At 36.7% G+C, this 20,446-nt stretch overlaps 1 protein-coding gene across 1 annotated transcript in view; it reads left to right on the forward strand.

Annotated features, from left to right (window-relative positions):
* Window positions 1–20,446, forward strand: part of Cntn6 (contactin 6) — a 354,660-nt gene that overhangs the window by 165,794 nt on the left and 168,420 nt on the right.

Genomic DNA, 20,446 nt, shown 5'->3' on the forward strand with positions numbered 1-20,446 from the left:
ATGTCATCCAAGTAATTACCTTTGTGACATTTGGGGACATTAGCAGATGAACAATAGACACTGCTTCTTATATCCTTTATATATAGTGTTCCCAGGGACTAAAATGCTTCATATTGGATTCAGTGAAAGCCTTGTTTGAGAGTAATTATATCTCACAATGTGGACAAAGTAGAAGGCTTGAATTTCTCCCTTGTATTATCCCCAAGCTCTAGATAAGCCAGGGAACCAGAATGTCAGTTGTTTCTGTTTGGGGGCTCATGGAAATGTCTGTGCTTTCTATAACTTTCAAAAACCAAATTTATAGATTTTGCTTAGAAATATGTGTCTCATCCCACCCTGCAAAAGTGCTTTAGTCACGTGCAGTTATGGTCTCAAGTCTGTTCTGCACCAGCGATCTCATGATTTACACAGGGTGCAGGGAGGATCAATGTTTGGGAGACGGCCTTGCTTTGGTTTTATACGTTATGTGCCTATACATATAATCAATAATCATTGGAGTTGATTTCTGCATTCTATCTTGGAGAGTTACTTGAAAATGTAGTAGGGAGGAAAATATAGACACATATCCCACAGAAATGTGCAGTTATTAGAGACTAATGGATTTTTTGGAAAGTGGACATCCCCAGAATACTGCAATCAAGTTACACACTGACAGATTCCAAAGGGAATTCTATACAACATAGAATATTTATTTGTAATGTTCCTGACTTTCTGTTGAGTCATCTTTCAAACATCTGGCCGTGACATAGTGGTGTAGGCTTACAATGCCATTACCTGAGTGCTGAGACTGTCTCAAAAAAAGACAAACACGTAAATTAAATAAATCCTGAATGTCTACACCCAAAAGTACCACATTGTGATTTATATAGCCGCACATTTCTTCTTGCACTCTAAAAAGTACTTTAAAATTATCTCTATGATTTTAAGTTATCTTTATTTTTGTTTAAAGAAATACATGCAATCTAAAACTTTTCCTAACTAAAATATATTTTATCTTTGCCAAAATGGAAAGGAAAAGTTGAAGTAAAAAGAAGTTAAGTTATATACTTGCATGAGTGAGATGAAACAATTCTTTGACTATAGCTCCTCCTCATTCTTTATCCTTTGGTGGCTTAAAAGTTAATGACTTGTCACACAATCTTGAGGCTCTGAGTTCAAACCCAGGCACCCCTATAAAAAAGCTGAGTGTCATGACATAACCCTGTAATTTCAGCCCTGGGGAGGTAGAAACAAGATGATCTTTGAGGCTTACCGGCCTCCTCATCTAGTCTATTTGGTCTGCTCTGTGTTCCATAAGAGACCATGAGACAAAAGATAATTTGGGAAGTAAATGAGGAAGAAACCTGAAGTCAGTCTCCAGCCCTCACAAATATATGCACACACTGAAACACCATATAATCAAACACACATTTTCACTATCTATCCATGCCAAAAGTTGGTCTGCCTATATCCAGTAGTCAACCTTTGTTCTGTAAACTTAAATGAGTGTAGACACTAAGACTGACATTTTGAAAAGAGAGAAAACGCCCAAGTATCCGCCCTTCCTGAATAGTACTTATACTGATGCTGCATCTGAAAGCCTTCCTATTGTATCCAGTGAAAGAGTTTCTAGAGTATAACGAAGAAAAAGTAATCTGGATACATGCTGATCTGACCCAGTGGAAAGTTCCTGAATGAACTTCATGACCTGTATCTTCATTCTTGAATGCTTCACCATCTCCTTCTTAAATTAACAATGGTTGTTTGACTGAAAAGTTCGTTGGCTGAATAGCATTGTGGGTCAAATGCTGGAGCTTCAGATACAGTCATTCCCAAACTCAACTTGTATTTCTATCAAATATCCAATAGAATGTAATTAGGTAAATTCTCACAATAACCCTCTGCTGAGAAATTTACAGATTAAAACATCTACCATCATTCGCCATAAAGACAAAGATATAGATTACCTGGGATATGAGTGTAGGGGTTTTCATTCACACAGACACTTGACAAATTATATATCTAATTCTCAATTGTATTCTTTCTCTAACTCATCCAAACATTACCTACATATATACATATACATACACACACATATACATATGCACATATACATATACAATTACATATTTCTAATTGATATTTCACATAGAAAACTTTTCCAGTTTTTTGTTTGTTTGTTTGTTTTTAGGGGGTAGAAAAAATATTTTTAGGTAATTACATAGAGTTCCTTTATTTCTATTGTTCAAACTAAGAAGATAATAGCATAGCTGAAATTTTAGCAGGAGGATTTGAGTCCAATTCACATCACAGAAAAAAAAGTGATTTTGAAAATTAAGAACTTAACATATTTGTTAAAATATAAGCTAGAACATAAGATTATTGGTCCAATATATTAAAGAATTTCAGACTAAGGTAACAACATGATGTGTATATCACAGAGGAAGAGGAAAGTCATGTGCTCCTTCTCAAGCTCTAAAATCTTACGAAAAATAGTGACTTCAAAGTACAGCCTTTTGTGACCACACCACAGGGAGTCTTTCATCTGTGGTCCTCTTTCTTTCTTTCTCTCTTTCTCTCTTTCTTTCTTTCTTTCTTTCTTTCTTTCTTTCTTTCTTTCTTTCTTTCTTTCTTTCTTTCTTTCTTTCTTTCTTTCTTTCTTTCTTGAGAAATGTTCTACTCACTCTACATACCACCCACAGATGCCCCTCCTCCCTCCTCCCACCTCTCAGCCCTCTCTTCCAAGCCACCCCACATCCCCATGTCTCCCAACTCAAGGTCTTTCAAGGAGAGTCAGCAGAGCCGGGCACACTGATCCTAGGCAGGTCCGAGCTCCTTCCCACTGCACCAAGGTTGTGCAAGGTGTCACACCACAGGCACCAGATTCTCAAAAGCCTACCCATGCACCAGGGATGGGTCCCTATACCCCTGTCTGGGTGCCCCCCAAACAGTTCGAGCTAAACAACTGTTTTCCTTGTCCATAGGGCTTAGTTCAGTCCGATGAGGGCTCCACAACCACTAGTCTACAGTTCATGGGCTTCCTCTAGTGTGGCCAGTCATCTCTGTACGTCTTCTCAACATCCCCTGCCTGCAGAATCCCTCCTCTCTCTCACAGATTGGATTCCTGGAGCTCAGACTGGTGTCTGGCCGTGGATCTCTGCATCTGCCTCCATCAGTCACTGGACAAAGGCTCTATGATGACAGTTAGGGTATTCGCTAGACCAGTCACCAGAGTAGACCTGACCAGGCATCCTCTGGACCACTGCCAGCAGTCCAAGGTGGGGTCATCCTTGTGGATTCCTGAGAGCCTCCCCAGAACCCTGCCTCTTCCTATTCCCATGATGTCCTCATCTATCATGGTATCTCCCTCCCTGTCCTCCCACTCTGTCCCTGTTCCAGCTCGACACTCCCATTACTCCCATTTCCCTATGTTCTCATCCCCCACACTTCTCCCTCCGCCACCCCCACTCCCACTCAGTCTGCTCATGTAGATCTCATCCACTTCTCCTTCACTGGATCATCCATGTATTCCTCCTAGGGTCTTTCCCTGTTAGCTAGCCTCTCTGGAGTTGTGGGTTACAGTCTAGCCATCCCTTCCCTCACATCTAGTATCCACTTATGAGTGAGTACATTCTATGTTTGTCCTTCTGAGTCTGGGTTACCTCACTCAGGATGATATTTTTCTAGTTCCATTCATTTGCTGCCAAATTTCATGATATCATTGTTCTTTACTGCTGAGTAGTACTCTACTGTGCATACGTGCCACATTTTCTTTATCCATTCTTCAGTTGAGGGACATCTAGGTTGTTTCCAGGTTCTTGCTATTACGAATAGTGCTGATATGAACATAGTTGAGCATGTGTCCTTGTGGTAAGATTGAGCATTCCTTGGGTATTCCTTGCTCTTCCAGTTTATATCTAAAGTTTCTTCTTATATTTCAAATGTATTTAGTGTTTTTATTTGCATGCATCACTTAGATAAAATAATGGTTGTAATTTGAGATTCATATATATATACATATATATATATATAAATAATGCATTTTGAACACATTTATTTCTCCATTTCTCTATTTTATCCTCTTATATTCCTGTTACTCCCCTTTCAGTTCCAAATAGTCCCCCATATGTTTTAATATCATTGTTTATAACATAGTGAGTTTCATTAGATTGCTTACATAAGCATAAATGATGGCTTATTTATAAAGCATGGGCAACTTACCAGTAGCTGTGCAGCTGAGGCAAATGGCCCTCCTTCTTTATCAACCACCGATTGCCTATTAAGCTACAGGGAACTGTGGGTCTGTGAAGTGACCAGTATTGTCCAAGTCTTGCTTAGGAAATTCTAGATAATAAGAGTTCAAGAGTTCAGAAGCCAGAGGTTCCAGAATTCAACAGCCAGAAGACAGTATTGCACAATTCTCCACCTCTTCCCCTGGCTCTTACATTCTATGACCTCATTTCTGTCATGTTTCCTGAGCCTTGAAGGACATGTGATACAAGGTGTCTCATGCATGGCTGCAAATTCAACAGTCACTTAATTCTCAACACTTTTACCAGTTATAAGTCTTTACACTGACCACTGTCCAATGCAAAAAGTTTATCCAAACAAACCAGCAGAGGCACCTATCTAGGGATATAAAGATAATTAATGGAAAGGAACCCCAATTGTTGCACTATGTTCATTTAACAAAACAACAGCAAGAATTTCCCCATCATGGCCTATGACCTCCTCAGCCATACCGGTTTTTGACTGGATTTTCAGTATCAACTATAAATTCTGTTCTGTGTAGAAACTCTCCATTCCAATTAGATAGTAAATGATAATCCACATAACATGCTCACCATTATTGAACCAGTGAGCACAGGTTGCCTATCCATTCAGTAGCATTGCACATAGGGTCCATAGCTGAGTATGACTGTTAATAACAATTTTCTCCCACCTTACTAAATAGCACAAGCAGTCACTGGAAGGGTAGCCAGCAGGGAATGACCTTACAGCCCAATTCTAGCTTGATTTCTCTGTCTTGCAAGCAAAGTATGTGGGGTCTTTGTGCGACAGGGTATTACTAACTAGTCCTTGCTTTCCACACTCTATATAATGTCTCTGTTGAACTGTCCAACAATGAAGAGTCAGATATTTCTGTTGTCTATGTCTATAAATAGAATGTAAGCTTAAACCCTAAACAGATTGTGGTTTTTCTCTGGGTATATTGTTAATGAACACATTTTAATTTAATTATATTTATTTAAGGAAGAGCAGAACTTACTTTCTAAAATGTATGCTCCTGATGTAGATAGCAGAAACCTCTTTACAACACTGTCCATACAAGCCATGGGAGCCCACTTTCTTCATTTCAGTTTCAAATAATACAATTTATTTTCTAAATAATTTTCTGAATGAATACCTGTAAGGCAGTAAGCTGCATAATAAGCTTTGAGGTTGGTGTTGTAGTGCTTGGTGTGTCCCTCGTGAAAGATACATCCAGCCCCAGCTGTGCAGCTCCCTTTAGTGGATTTAGATCTCTAGATCTCTCCAGAGGATGAGACGAAATCTAGATGATGGTAGACATACCTGGCCTTGCTCTATCTCCCCCATTTCTGTCATCTTCTGTGAGCTTCCCCCCCATTCATCTCATTTTAAAAATGAAATTGACTTTCCCTTTCTCCGAGTTATTTTTAAGAACTTCATCATTATTTCTAACATCATGTTTGTCAGGAGAGTCAAGTCAAGCCACTAAGTACGTAACTCGTAACCATATCTGTTTTTAGCTCCTCTTTCCTGCACTTTCTTTATTGACTTTGAAACTTCATACATGAGGCACAATCAAATTTGTTCATGTAAATCTCTGCCCTCTAAGTCACACTTTTTAGCAACCCCAAGGAAGGCAGAAACCATTCACAATAAGATCTTTGTGCATTCGGTTTCTTACATGTCAAAAATTTGTCCAGAAGCCCTACTTATACAAATTTCCCTAAACTAGGATAAAGTTATTTTAGACATGGCCCAAAATATTCTGCCTTATGACTTATCTTAACATGAAACCTTCCTAATAATGTGTCCTATATGTAAAAAATTGACTATTATAAAATAGGTCAAATGTGTCTTTAATCTTAACAAGTCATTCACTGCTCTGTTTTTAAGGCATGTTTTGAATTATCGGATCACAAAAGTCCCTGACAACCTTTCTTTAGCACAGGACTCTGTTGTGTTATGTTCTCAGGCATATTCTAATTTAATCCCACCCCCACCCCACCCAATCCAAACTTAACTCTGAAAAAGAAATTCTGCTTCTTATCACCTCTTATCATTCATCCCAGCATTCCTGGGTGATAAATCCAGCTTGTCTCTTTAATTCACTTGTAGCTGCTTGGAATTTTCTTTTATTGCTCAAAGACTTTGGTGGCAAATGTTATACGTGAATTTCCTTCCTTTATGTGTATGTTAACTAATTAGTTTATACTCCTGTACTCCTGTGGGGCATTGAGATCGGTGTCTGCCATTTAAAATATTGTCCCTGAGAAATTGAGATAGGTGCTTGGAAAGAAACCTATAATTTCACTAAGCTCTGTTTACGAAGCTTTTAGTATAGGGAATTCTGACAATGAATACACAGACACTTGGCATGAAATCATGGGTAAAACTTTTGAATTCTGTTGCATTTCATATTTAATCATGGATATTTTGAATACATTTCATATGTCAGTGCAGAAGGAAAGCAAACTTGTTAGCCTTCTAACTGACTTGACATTTATTCATCTGGTGACCACGACCACGTGGACATAGTTGGTCTTACATGTGTTAAGCATAGTGCTAGAATCTAGAGATTAAATGGTGGAGTCAATGCTGGCAAGTCCTCCTATTTTAACAGAGCAAACAAGTCCTTAAGTAGAATTACAAATAAAACAATACAAAATGAAAGTAAATTTCCCATGCACTGTATGGTAAAGCCTCTGATAGGATCAACATCTTCATTGCAAAAGGTCAGAAAGAACTGTTTTGTCTGTAACCACACACACACACACACACACACACACACACACAAAAAAAAAAAACCCGAATGGCGTGATCAATATTCTAACTCAAAGAGAGTGGAATATAAGATCCTGCCCCTCCTATACTCTCTGCACTGCCTCAAAAAGTGTTATGAGGTGAAATAAGAGGTGGACTTCAGGTAACCGAGCAGTAACCTGAGCAGATAGTATTTTAAGTTTGGAGAAAGAGCCAAGAATGTCATCCAAAGGAGAATTGATTTGATTTGAGCATTGAGATAGAAGTTTCTGTTGTCAACACAGAAACTAGACAAAGTAGGACATTAAGGTTCAACAGAAAAAGTGTGTGATCAGGACCATGTATTATGGAAGAGGCAAGGAGAGGCAGACCTGGCTGAACATGATGAGAGGAGGAAAATGCTGGATTAGAAAATCATTGTTTCTTGGTTGAAGCTGAAAAAGAACTTTGTTTCTCATTATGCAATGGGACAATTGAATGAGACTATAAGATCTTCAGAAAACTTGGGAAAGCCAAGTACAAGGCAGTATACATAAGTATCAAAGCAAATTGCCTGTTTTGGAAGATTGTCTGCACTGACATTGTACCCAGAGTTAATTCATGTGTAAAATGAGGGTGGTGGCATTGCTCAATTCATATAAGATGGATAGAGGATCTGATATTTAATACACATAGAGCAGAGGGCAAGGACAATGAACAGTTGTTAGATGAATATAGCAAGGCAGGCAAGAGCCTTGTCCTGCACTGTTACCAGGCCAGAATTTGTATTTCATTATTCATTCTAACACCAAGTATTTGATTGATGTCTAGAATTTTGAGGTTACCCGTAAAAGTCAATTTGAAATGCACCATACATTTTCCTTGGATATGTTAGCTTTACACATTAAAATTATTAATACAGAAGTTATACATATTTCAGGGTGTTCCAAGCTTTAGTTCATTTAACTTATGTGGTGAAATTATAGAATTCTGTATCATATCCCAGGACTGATTTTGAATGCTTCAGGGTTAACATGTAATAACAGTTCATTTTAAAGCACCATAAACATGTAGGCATTTACAACCATCATCATTTTTCCAGAGGAATGCAAAAGGTTTTATATTCACCAAGCCATTCATCATTTTTCTGAACCTGTAAAATATTCTAAACCATATTTTACAGATAGAGAAATTCAAGGTGATACAACAATGTTCCTTGCCCAAGGTCACTCAAACTATACAGATTCTGAATTCCTCACCTGTATGTCTTGAGATATTTTTTATAGTGTGTATTTATTTCAAAAGCAGAATTCTCATGAATCAAGGAATCACTGGGCTGGTAAAGTAGCTTAATAGGGAAAGTCTTGCCCTGCAAGCATGGGAATCACAGTTCAAACTTCAGAACCATATAAGAAAGAAGAAGATGACAGATCTCAGCATTGAAGAAGCAGAGAGAAGCAGATCCCTGGGCTTTGCTGGATAGCGAGCCAAGTCTACATAGTGAGTTCTTGGCCATGGTTCTGTCTCAAATCCAAGTGTAGAGTGCCTAAGGAATCACCACTGTGATTATCCTAACTTCCACATGAACCCACATACCCCCACACACATTCACATGCACACACATACACATTTAAAAAAAAATAAATAATTATGCCATAGTAGTGAGAAGTCTTACTATAAAGGTCTTTGACTACTGAAGAATTTCAAGGCACTTATAAATTTGAAAGTAATGTGTCTCATTATTTCCTAAACTGGAGGACTCTCACGTTGATAAATAAAAATGAAAAGCATTTTGGGACCTGAACAATTCTAAATGTCATTGAAATGCAGCCCAAATCACACATGATCCTGATGGTGATAGAGTGCATTTAAATTGGGAAAATAAAATTAAGTCCCAGGAAAAGAACTTTTTAAAAATAACACTCAAAAATGCATTTGGAAATTGCAAAGACTCTGGTAATTGTAAAGTGTGCATTAAGTGGGTAATGCATACCTAATTATCAATGAAAATGCCAAATGCCTTTTAACATCGTTTGTGCAAAAGAGAATGACATGAACATGTACATGAAGAAATATTTCTCTCTAATTTCTTAAGTGAAAGTTGACAAATTAGCATTGCTTTTCATTATAAAGTTGAAGCGGTGCTATGATGTTACAATGGATTTAGTATTCTAACTCTATTTTAATGCTATAATAACATTACTGTCAATTGGTATATTAAGGAGAAAACTTTGCTCTTAAAAATAATTCACATCTTAAACAAATGGACTGTGAGAGTTGCACAGTTAAATTACAGCTAGCTCCTATCATATTTATCTTAAAAATCAACAGGAATGTAGATTATCCAATGTATTAGCCTCATTTTGCCCCACATCATCACTGCTGGAATTCTATTTATGTGTCTTATCAGAACTGATACTTTTTTTTTTTTGGAAATTCAACCTCTCCCAATGCCTTCCTCTACTTATGTTCAGCAGGCCCTAATCTTTTTGCTCCATTTGAATAAAATTGCACATTTAAGCTGCATGGGCTAAGACTCATGGTGGGAGAAGAAAATATTACAAAGCAAGAGATTCATCCCATCAAAATTGAGAATTTAGTATTTATTAAGCTCAGAAGAAACAGGAAGCAGAAATAGGCTTGTGGATGACTCATTGGACAAATAGCTTTGGGAGAGCTATATACATAGCTCCTGAGAATGTTTCTCTGGGGACTGATAAAATCATACATATTAATACAATTTCCATTTGCTTTAAAGGATAGATAAATTGTTGTCTGGCATTTGCTTTGAATATATATCCAATCTTGCCTAAATTAGGATCTATTGTTTAAAAAACAATTGCACATAATAGATTTTAAAGAATCCCATGGAAATGTTTGTTATGTTTTAAGTTATTAATTTATATACTACTTTCTTACAAAGTATAATATTGCAAAAAAATGTAAAAAAAAATAGATAGCTCATCATACTCAATGGCACCTTACTAAGAGAAATATAGACATAGAAGAATACTAGCATCTTGGATGGACAACCTCCCCTGTACCTTTTTCTTTCCAATTCTTCCTCCTTCCTCCTTTCTGAAAGATGAGTCATCTCTAATTGTCACTTAGTAATCTGCAAGTAAGAATTTTTGAAAAGTCCCTTTCTGTGTCTATATGATGTATATATATACATATATATATATGTGTGTGTGTATATATATATATATATATATATATATATATATATATGATGTGTATGTTCTTGGGTGTGGAGGTCAGAGAACAAGTAAAACGCTGGTATCATTTCTCATCTCCCATCTGTCTTTACTTGATTGAGTCTCTTCATTGTTTGATGCCAGCAAGCTTCCATGGAGTGTCCTGTCTCAACCACCATCTCTTAGGAGGAGGACTAGGGTTGCTACTATGACTGGCTTTATGTGGGCTCTGGTGATTCAGACTCAGGTCCTCATATTTGTGTGGCAAGTGTGTTATCTGTTAAGCCAAATTCCCCACCTTTTTCTTTGCTTTTCCATAAGTTAAGACTGTGTAATAGATGTTAAAGCTTGATCCTTTAGATAGTTAATTAGGTGAGTTGCTTTTAAGTACAGATACGGAAATCTTATATCAACACTATCACCCGTATTGATTACTTTTCTCACTGCTGTGACCAAATGCCTAACAAAAGCAAGTTGAGGAAATAAGGGGTTACTTTGGCTCACAGTTTGGGGATATAGTCCATCATGGTAGGGAAGGTCTAGTGGCAGCAGAAGCCCGACGTGGCTGATTACATCGCATCCACAATCTGGAATCAGAAAGAGATGTGTGTTGATGCTCAGCTTGGTTTCTCCTTTTTATTAAGTCTAGAATCCTAACCCCTGGAACAGTGCTAGAATAAGTGTTTTTACCTTAGTTAAACAGATCTAGAAAATCCTTCACAGATCTGTACAGAGGTATGTCTCCTGAGTGGTCAGATCTAAATCTTGTCCAGTTGATAGTCAATATTAACTCCGAGACCACAAACCTTTACATATGCTCCTGCACACACTTCTCTAATGTTCATACATAAAACAGAATTGAACAGTACTGGTGTGTGCATAAATACTTCTAAAGATAGCACTAGCCAGGCCTGGTGTCAAAATCTATAATCCTAGTGCTGAGAACATAGAAGCTGGATTCCACATTCTTACTTGCCTGAGCTACATATAAATAGGAAGTCTTTGTATGAAATCAAAAATGAACAAACCATCAAAATCAAGCAAATGGCAATACTACTTTATGTTTTTATTACTTTATAGCCTTATTGACAATGTTTTGTTCTACATTCTTGATAATACTTGATACTTTACTTTTCCTATTATTTTTCTTTTCTATTGACTTCTTTTTCACAGTAATTGATTCTAGATAAGACCACTTTGGTACTGTTATATATTTGAAAAACATCTCCTACTGTGTGGCTTGTCTTTTATTCTCTGTGATAAACAGAACCTCATAAAATCAATATAGTCCAATTTATTTCCCTTTTCCTACATGGGTTGATAAATTTGTATAAAAAATTCTCTATCTGTGGTCATGAAATCAGTTTCTATAATAAATTGTCCTGTACTTGATACTTAAAACTGCCGTGCTCCTGAAATTAATTCATATACATGCTATAATACTGAAGATCATATATGTATGAGTGTGTGTGTTTGTGTGTGCATGTGTGTGTGTGTTTATACTCCTTCCTCAGCATCCAAGAGGGATTGATTATAGAACCCCCAATATAACCAAATCTGTTCATACTGAAGTCTTTTATGTGTAATGACTTAGTATTGTTTACTACATCATTCTTTTGTATACTGTGATTCATCTCTACATTTCTTTGCGTATCTAATATAATATAAATGCTACATAACTAGTTTTGTTCTGAATTTTGTTTAGAGAATAATAAAAATAAAAATGGTCTATTCATGTTCAGTACAGATAAATTGACTTTTAATGATTTTGATCCACAGGTGACTGAATCCACAAAGGCATAATCTGTAGAGACAAAGAAATGGTGGCACATTTTGTGTCTGTAGAGACTGAACTAAACTAGTATTTCCATACAAAATCTAGACTTTTCTTTGCTATCCCATAGAGCCTCCATCTCTGAAAAGAATCGTGTTTATTCTTGCTAGGGTCTGTTTTTTGTTTTTTTTTTAATTTGCTACTTTGTTTTCCTTTGTTTTATTTATTCATGTTCATGCAAATGCCTCATTTGGGCGCTTATTTCCAAGGTAGGTTTCAAACACAGGAATCTGTGCATGTCACACAAGACTACTCACTATGTCTCCAGACTTTGTAGCCCTTAGATGTTGTTGACATTATTTCTTTGCTTGTTCTTTTGTTTGTTTTTTATAATAGTATCTATGTAGATCAAGCTGGCCTTGAATTTGCTTTATAGTCTGGGCTTATAGTCTTTTGACCTTTGCTTCTTGAATGCTAGGATTATGGACATATACCACTAAACTCAGATGAAAAAGCCACATTTGACATTCCATTGATAACTTTAATCTTAGAGTAAGGCTTAGTATCTGAGAACAAATATAATAGATGATATGGGTCAAAGAAAAGCGGGACTGCAGTTATAAGCTAAACCCAATGGGGAACAAAAGCAGAAAAGAATAAATGGAGAATATATTCCTTTATATTTCTTATCCAATAACAAAGGTAATGTATCTGTATTTTTGAGAATTCATTACGTAGCCCCTACTGACCTGGATGGAACTTACTAAGTAGACCAAGCTGGCCTAAAACCCACAGAGATCTGTACTCCATTGTTCCCTGAATGCTAGGATTAAAGGAGTGTGCTATCATACCTAGCCAAAGTTGATCTAACAATAAAGTAGGACAAATTTTGGTACACATTTTTCTTTGATTTTTATGGCCATAATCAATTTTACTATAAAACTTGAGAGAAGAATTTCCAGTGAAACTTCATTCAAAGTGCTTGTAATGCATTAACATTCACAGGCTGGAAAGATGGCTCTCTGGTTAGAGCACTTACCATATGAGCAAAGCAGACTAGAGTTCAGGTTCCTAGTGAATGTCAGCTAGTGTGGCAGCCTACATGTGATTCTAGACTGCAAAGCAGAAACGGGAAATCCCAAGAGATGCTGGTCAGGGAGATGAGCTAAGTAAGACTAAGCTGTGTCTTCAATTAAGAGACCCTGTCTCAAAAGAAGAAAATAGAAGAGTAAAGAGGTCTCCATATTCATATACATTCCTACATATATATGAGCCCACATACATGTGTAAATACCACACACACACACACACACACACACACACACACACACACACACACACAAGGAAAGTGCCTCATCAAACTTTCTTAGGTACTAATTAAGTCTTTCATGTAATATTTGCTAAGAAACTTGCCAACTACAGTAGCTATTGTTACTGTAGCTTGGAAATCTTACTAAACTTAGGCTGGAGCTTTAACATAGAAAGACCCTATGACATCCACCTAATAGGACTGAGCTGCTAAACTTATCAAACGTAGTATAGATGCATTATATAGGTAGAAAACCCCAAACAGCAAGAAAAACAAGCAAACAAACAAACAAAAAACTCTTGACATTCTACTTACCTATTCCAAAAACCTAGGATGGAATATTCACCTTGGTCATTTCTCATGCACTTTTTGTGAGCTAAGCCTCTTTTCTTGTGTCCAAAATGGATGCTTTTGGAACGCAGATTTTCTCTATCCCAGGTGAATATGAACATACTTATCTAGGCCTATCTCAGTTTTGTTCCAGTGAAATGATGACAATTTATAAAGTTGAAATAACTACAGTCCCAGGGGACCTGATGCCCTCTTCTGGCCTCTGCAGACACCAATCACCTAGAGTACATAAGTACATAGTGGTAAAACATTCAAATTACAAAAATTAAATACAAAATAAATCTTTAATAAATTTCCAAAATGATATAATCTTGTTTAACTATCAAGATTACCCTATATAATTAAAATTCTGGTTATAACATTACTTTAATTGATGACAAAACATTATTTTCAGGGATGTAAAATCAGGTATCATAGAACAATAGAAAAGAAATAAGCTTGGATTAAGTTCTGGGAATTTCCAGGTTTTAACTATACTTCCACACTCATCTATGATTAGTGTTTTTTAAATTATAAAGCATATGATGATTCCTGGTGATTCTTATCAAAACTAATTCTGAATCAACTGATCTACTACAGGGCCTAATTTGGACATGCAACCCTCCCTGGTGACACTGATGTGGCTGACATTAATACAAAACTGTGAATGGTAGATAGATATCAAGAGACGCTAAAGGCGAGTACCTAGGGAAGCCTGTTACCAGAATCACCAAAGGGTCAACAAGAGGTGTTGCGGGAAGGCCTGCTCTACCCAGTGGAAAAGCAAATTGTAAAGCTCTGTTTCTGGATTCCAGAATGACCCTTCAACAAACTTACCTGTCCACCTCAACAATGTGTTCATTGAGCTACCTCTAACTATGAAACACATGCATAAGCAGCAAGGATTTCTGCATATGTCCACTTATAACTTCAGTCTCACTTAAAGAAATAAGCAAATCCATTAATGCTATCGGAACAAAGATCAACAGAGGACTGGGCTTGAACATTTGCCAAAGCAATAGGCTTCAAAGTGTTACAATCCCTTCTCAGAAATACTGCCCTCCCAAGCAACGCTTCTACTCAAGTCAGAAATGCAAATGAGGAGAAGCCTGGATATGTAGCCCTGATTTAACTAGACAATTGCTGGGCATTTTACCCCTTTGTGTGAACTGTTTAGTTCTGAGATCTATTTTTTTACATACATATTAATGAGTTGTTTTGCACAAATCAATTCTGTTTGTTTATGAATGGAGATTATGCAACTCTCCCTTACTTCTTTCAGAAATCCCAAACAAACAAACTACCAGAGTGCTTACTGGGGTCTATCCCTTGAGCTTAAAGGATTTATTTTAATTATTTCATCAGGTTTAAGTAAAAATAATTATTTTTGATTAAATACAAACAACTGTGCTGGAGGTCAACACCCGTCTCCAGCTCTCTCTGAAGCAGTTGGAAGGTTCTCTGTTTTTGTACTGCTCTCAGTATTCATTTACAAGGTTACCTGTTTCATTTGACAGGAACGAAAAGTACCTAGATCACACATAAAATTTATGACAGGTTTTTGGTAAGCCTAGCTGGCTGAGAACTATGACTATTGTATTAATGTAAGTATTACTATTCATAAAATTTAATAGGTATTCAGTCAGCCAAATGCCAGGCACAGCAATCACCCAGCTTGCTGAAATACTCACAGCAAGGGCGTATCAGAGCCAGGGCTTTGAACCTGAAGATGATTGGTAACAGAAATCAAGTGTTGTACTCACCATTTGTATGCAGTGTCTGAGAGTATCAGATCCCCTAAGACTGGAGTTACAGATGATTGTGAGCTTCCAAGTGGGCGTTAAGATCCAAATCTTGGTCCTCTGGAAGAGTAGTCAGTGCTCTGCCATCTCTCAAGATCCAATATTTGTTTTAATTTTAATTATGTGTATAATGGGAAGGGATAAAGTATTTGCAAATAGGTACTGTTCTGGCAGAAGGGAGAAGAAGGTATCAGGTCTCATGTACTTGGAGTTGAGACACAAACAGTTGTGAGCCATCTTACATGCCTGGGAGGAGCCAAACTTGGGTGAGCAAACATCAGATTATTTTTCTTAAAATATCAGATATGTTTAGAATCCTATTTCACTGTACCCTTTAATCCCCTCCTTCCTAAGTGAACACTTTCCTGAGGTGGGTAATGCTTTTTGCAAGTGTAAATTTAAGTTTATATTCTTTTGCTTAAAGTTTTTATATGCATATGTCACTAAATTTATTTTGTAGTTTTTTACTTTACATTTATGGTTTATACTTAGACAAATTTCTACACTGCTTAATGTCATGTTTTCTTTTCTTTCTTTCTTCTTTCCTTCCTTCCTTCCTTCCTTCCTTCCTTCCTTCCTTCCTTCCTTCCTTCCTTTCTTTCTTTCTTTCTTTTTCTTTCTTTCTTTCTTCCTTTTTTTTTGAGACAGGGTCTCACTAAGTATCCTTGGCTGGCCTGAAACTGCCTATGTAGAGCAGGCTAGCTTTGGACTCAAAGAGATCTGCCTGTCTCTGCCTCTGAAGTACTGGCATTAAATGTGCTGTCATCATACCCTGGCTGCCAATTTTTGTTGTTGTTAAGACTTCTACAGTATTTCGTTGAGTAAAAACACAGAGTTTCTCCTACTTCGATTTAGAGACAGAAAACTTTTAGGGCCACTATATTATAGTGATGTTTTCATTCATGCATTTGCATGTCTTAATCCTTTATATATGTACATTAGCAAATGTCAAACACTATTACACCAGAGGTATAAGGCCATGTAAAAGAAGCACTTTCTCAGTCTTCTTGAGCCATATGGACAATGAAGGATACATATTGACAATATGACAAGATTAATAAATAGCCAAAGGTGAATCTGAAAAGCTGGATAGATTACTCATTGGGAACTCAGGAAACTAAAGCTCAAGATAAACGAGCCCTTCAGTAGATGAACATTGAGGGCCACCTTGTATCAATTATCTATTGTATTATCTGTGCTCATAGTGCTATACCATTATAAAAACAATCAACTAGGAAATTAGGATGATGCATTATATTGCAACTTTATTTTTCTCTTAAGTCTTGGGTGTTGTTTCTTTAGGTTTTGTCTGGACTCAAATAATGACATTTCTCTGTATGGCTCTCTTAAGTGTCATGATCTAGGCTGAGTCAAGTGAAATGACTCATTTCCCTTCTAGAAGTCCTCATGTTCTAGCTGAGCTACCTAAACATTTTCTATAGTAGCAGAGTGGGTTTCCAATAGTGAAAGTGCAGTGGACTACCAGGCTTATAGCAAGTATGCACTAAGAATAAGCATGTCACCACTGATACTATGTATTGGAAACACCAGATTATTTTTCAGAGTAGTGAACTAGTTGTATCTCTGATAGAAAATGTTATAAAGCCACATTGCAGAAGTCACTGCACTGCATAAGTATGGATGTAAGATTTCAGGCTTGTCTGCACTTAGTCTTCCATGAATGATATGAGGAATAGGTTTGAGAAATACTCTATAAAGCATAGAACAGTGTATGTTAAAGATTGGGCATTGACAGAAACTGAAACATTCAAAACCCTAGCAGGGAGAAAAGAGAGACAGGACTTTGAGGAAGTTACAGAAATAGCAGGGGCCAAGTACAGTGGCCTTTTGACCTTGTCCACTGATTGGAATCATATTCTAATAAAAAGTATCATAAAGAATGATATATGTGATGCCACTGTTAATTATTATTTTATTTTGTTGTTTCCTTGGTATGGAACATTATAGTACAGCCAAGTCTGGACTTGGGATTCACTGTATAGCTTAGGCTACCTTTAAATATAGGTCTTTTGTTTTAGCTTCCCAAATGCTAACATCACAGGCATATGCCCTCACACTTGTTTGATCTAAGTCTATTTTATGATTTAGTGGATTACATAATCTCAGTTTCTCTATTACATGATTTGTTAGATCATTTTTACATGCAATATAGATTTAACCTGAAGTTTTTTTGGCCAATTTATGATAAAGTGTGAAAATAGTAGTGAAATAGTTTTGGGGGCTTTTCAGTAATTCATATGTTACATAATGAAGACATGGGAGAGATTGCCATGGAGACCAAGGACACTGATGATATTGTTGGGAAATCTTAGCAAATACTTCCAGATGGGATATAGGTTTTTTTTATGGCAAGAACAACACTCAAGATCCTCCAACAAATAAATAGTTGAATTGATTCTTTAATTTGATGGAGATTAGAAGAACTATTTGGGGAAAAATAAATAAGAATTCATTTTCGGGAAAATTTTAGGATGTTTAGAAGCATCAAGATTGTACAAGGAAGATTGGACCTAAATGGTTGAAGTGGATAATGTTCTACAGAGGAAAGTTATTTCAAGTCATTGGGAATATGTGAAGTCATTGAGAGTGGTCACAAAAAGAGGAAGGTCCTGAAGTAAATATAGAACAATTCCAGTTATTAGACATCATTGGATACAGGGAGATACATTCCTGCTCTTAATGGCTGCTTCTATTTTCTTATATGCTTTGACAATTTCTTTCAGTAATTAACTGCCACTGAATTTTCTTGGATGTCATTGGAGAGTTAAAAAACAATTACATATTCTTTTACTCTTTGGCCAGTTGTAGCCTTATTATAAATACTTGGTAGTTGGATTTTCAGGAAAACATGGTAAACATTTTAAATGTCAGTATGTCTTGAATAACAAGCCCTTGAAAACTAGTTATACAGGTGTTGCTTGCAACATCACTGCCTGGATATGTTCTTTCCCTCTCTTAATATAATATGCCATTTAGTATTTATTCTTAGCAATGTAAAATTATGACAAATTATTGATTTTCTCCTTTGAATTTCTTAGGTTATTAATAAAATTGGACTCTTCTCACATGTTCATTGGTAATTTAGAAGCATTGTGAAAATTTCCTAGTCATGATCTTTGTCCAGTTTTCTGTTGATTACTTCAGAGTAATTCCTAAATGTAATTTACTATGAACATTGATATTTGTCTATTATAAGTGCTATGAAATATGGCCACATGTATTTTAACTTATTTTTATCTTGTAAACTCAGCTGTTGTTAAATTCAATTTATTTCTTATTTCCTTAGAAATTTTAATTGGTGTTATGCATAAGAACATGTTCCCAAGCTCTGGGTTAGAGGCCTATTTTGTACAGTTCTCTTCTAATTTCTTTTCTTACATGTAAGCCTTGGATCCCATGGGAACTTACTTTAGTTCTGAGCCTGAGGTAAATGCCTAACTTGACTTCCTCAGGCTCCCTACATGAGGTTGTCTCATTTACATTTAGTAAGTAGGCCAGTGTTGACATAACCCACTTTCCAATTAAATGCTACTACTAGTTCTTTGCTATGGTCACAGTATCATGATACACTGTAGTAGCTAGAAGTAGAGACTGATTCCCTGAAGAAATCTTCCACTGTGCTGTTCCTTCCAGCAGAATGAGATACTAGTTGGTTACTGTGGATTGTTAAGCCCAGATTTGTACAAAAGGATGATATTTCTCCTGTAGAGAAAGCCTGGTTATCAACTAGAGACAAACTTTTAAAATGGCAGCCCTGAATAGATTGTTAGAGTCTAGGTGCTTTATGCCGCCTGTGAATAGGTCAGATACAAAGCATTCAAAGGCAGCATGGAGACACCACATCTGAACTTGAGAAAGAGACTGAGGAGCTGCCTTTGAGTCCGTTTCATCAATTTCATTTTAATCTGATTTATTTGGCTATACTTCTGTTTCCCTCTGCATTTCCTGTGTCAGCTTTATCACAAATCACTCCCCTGAAAGCTGTATTGGAAAAGCAATATGTATGATAGAGATACCGTTAACATCAAAGCATGTTCAGGTTCCATGGCTGTTGATAAAATTGACTATTTGGAAAGGAGAGGAAAGCGTTATTCCTGCCTTTTCTCTGCATTGTGGGCGGTGCTCATTGTATCTCTCCTACTTTCATTGTAGCAAAGTGACTGAGATTACAATAACTAATAGACTGCAGTATCCACATGTCCAGATCATTTTTGGTACTGTTGTCGCTACTTAGTTGGGTGAGGGGGAAAAAGAAGAGATAGTGAAGGTTCTGCAAGAAGCACCAAAGCTTAGCAATAAAGTAAGAATTTTCATTGACCAGAATCTAGGAAAATCATCCAATTCATGTCGATGTCACTCTCCTATTTCAAGTAAATCTTGCTTCATACAAGTCATGAAACTTGAATGTCCCATGGCCAGGCTGTGGTAGTATCTGGTTTATGTTTGAAGGATTGAAATACTACTCATAATACTACTTTTTTAGTAAAAAAGAATTAGATGAAGCAGTTTGGTTTTCCAAATAAAGCAAGTGTCATTATTGTGTCGAGTTTAGGGCTGTTGGAAGTCAGTTTTCGACATTTCTTCTGCAATTGACCACTTTATCTGCTTTGAGACTCAGACACCTTTCCTACAGGGACTGCCATTTATTTCTTCCCTCTGAAATGGTTAATGTGATAGTAGTTTCATTTGTCAACTTGAAACTATCCATAATACCCTTGGAAGGGAGTATCAATGAGGAACTGTCTAGATCAGGTGGTCTATGACATATCAATAGGGAGCATGTGTTAATTAAACTAATGGATGTTGAAAGACCCAGTCCACTGTAGACAGATCCATTCCCTAGGTTTGAGCCCTGGACCATGTAAGTGTAGAGATGAGCCTGAGCCTTAGTGGGTGTACGTGAAGACATTTGTTTTTCTTTTACCTTGAGTATGGCTAAGATGTTAATGGATGTTTAAATTAGTCCTCAGTTTTCTTGGACTTCTAAACTGATAAACAAAACAAAGCAAATTTCTTCCCTCAGTTGATTTTTGTGAGGAAATTT

This window comes from Peromyscus leucopus, chromosome 3 (genome assembly GCF_004664715.2).
Source record: "Peromyscus leucopus breed LL Stock chromosome 3, UCI_PerLeu_2.1, whole genome shotgun sequence".
Classification (NCBI taxonomy): domain Eukaryota; kingdom Metazoa; phylum Chordata; class Mammalia; order Rodentia; family Cricetidae; genus Peromyscus; species Peromyscus leucopus.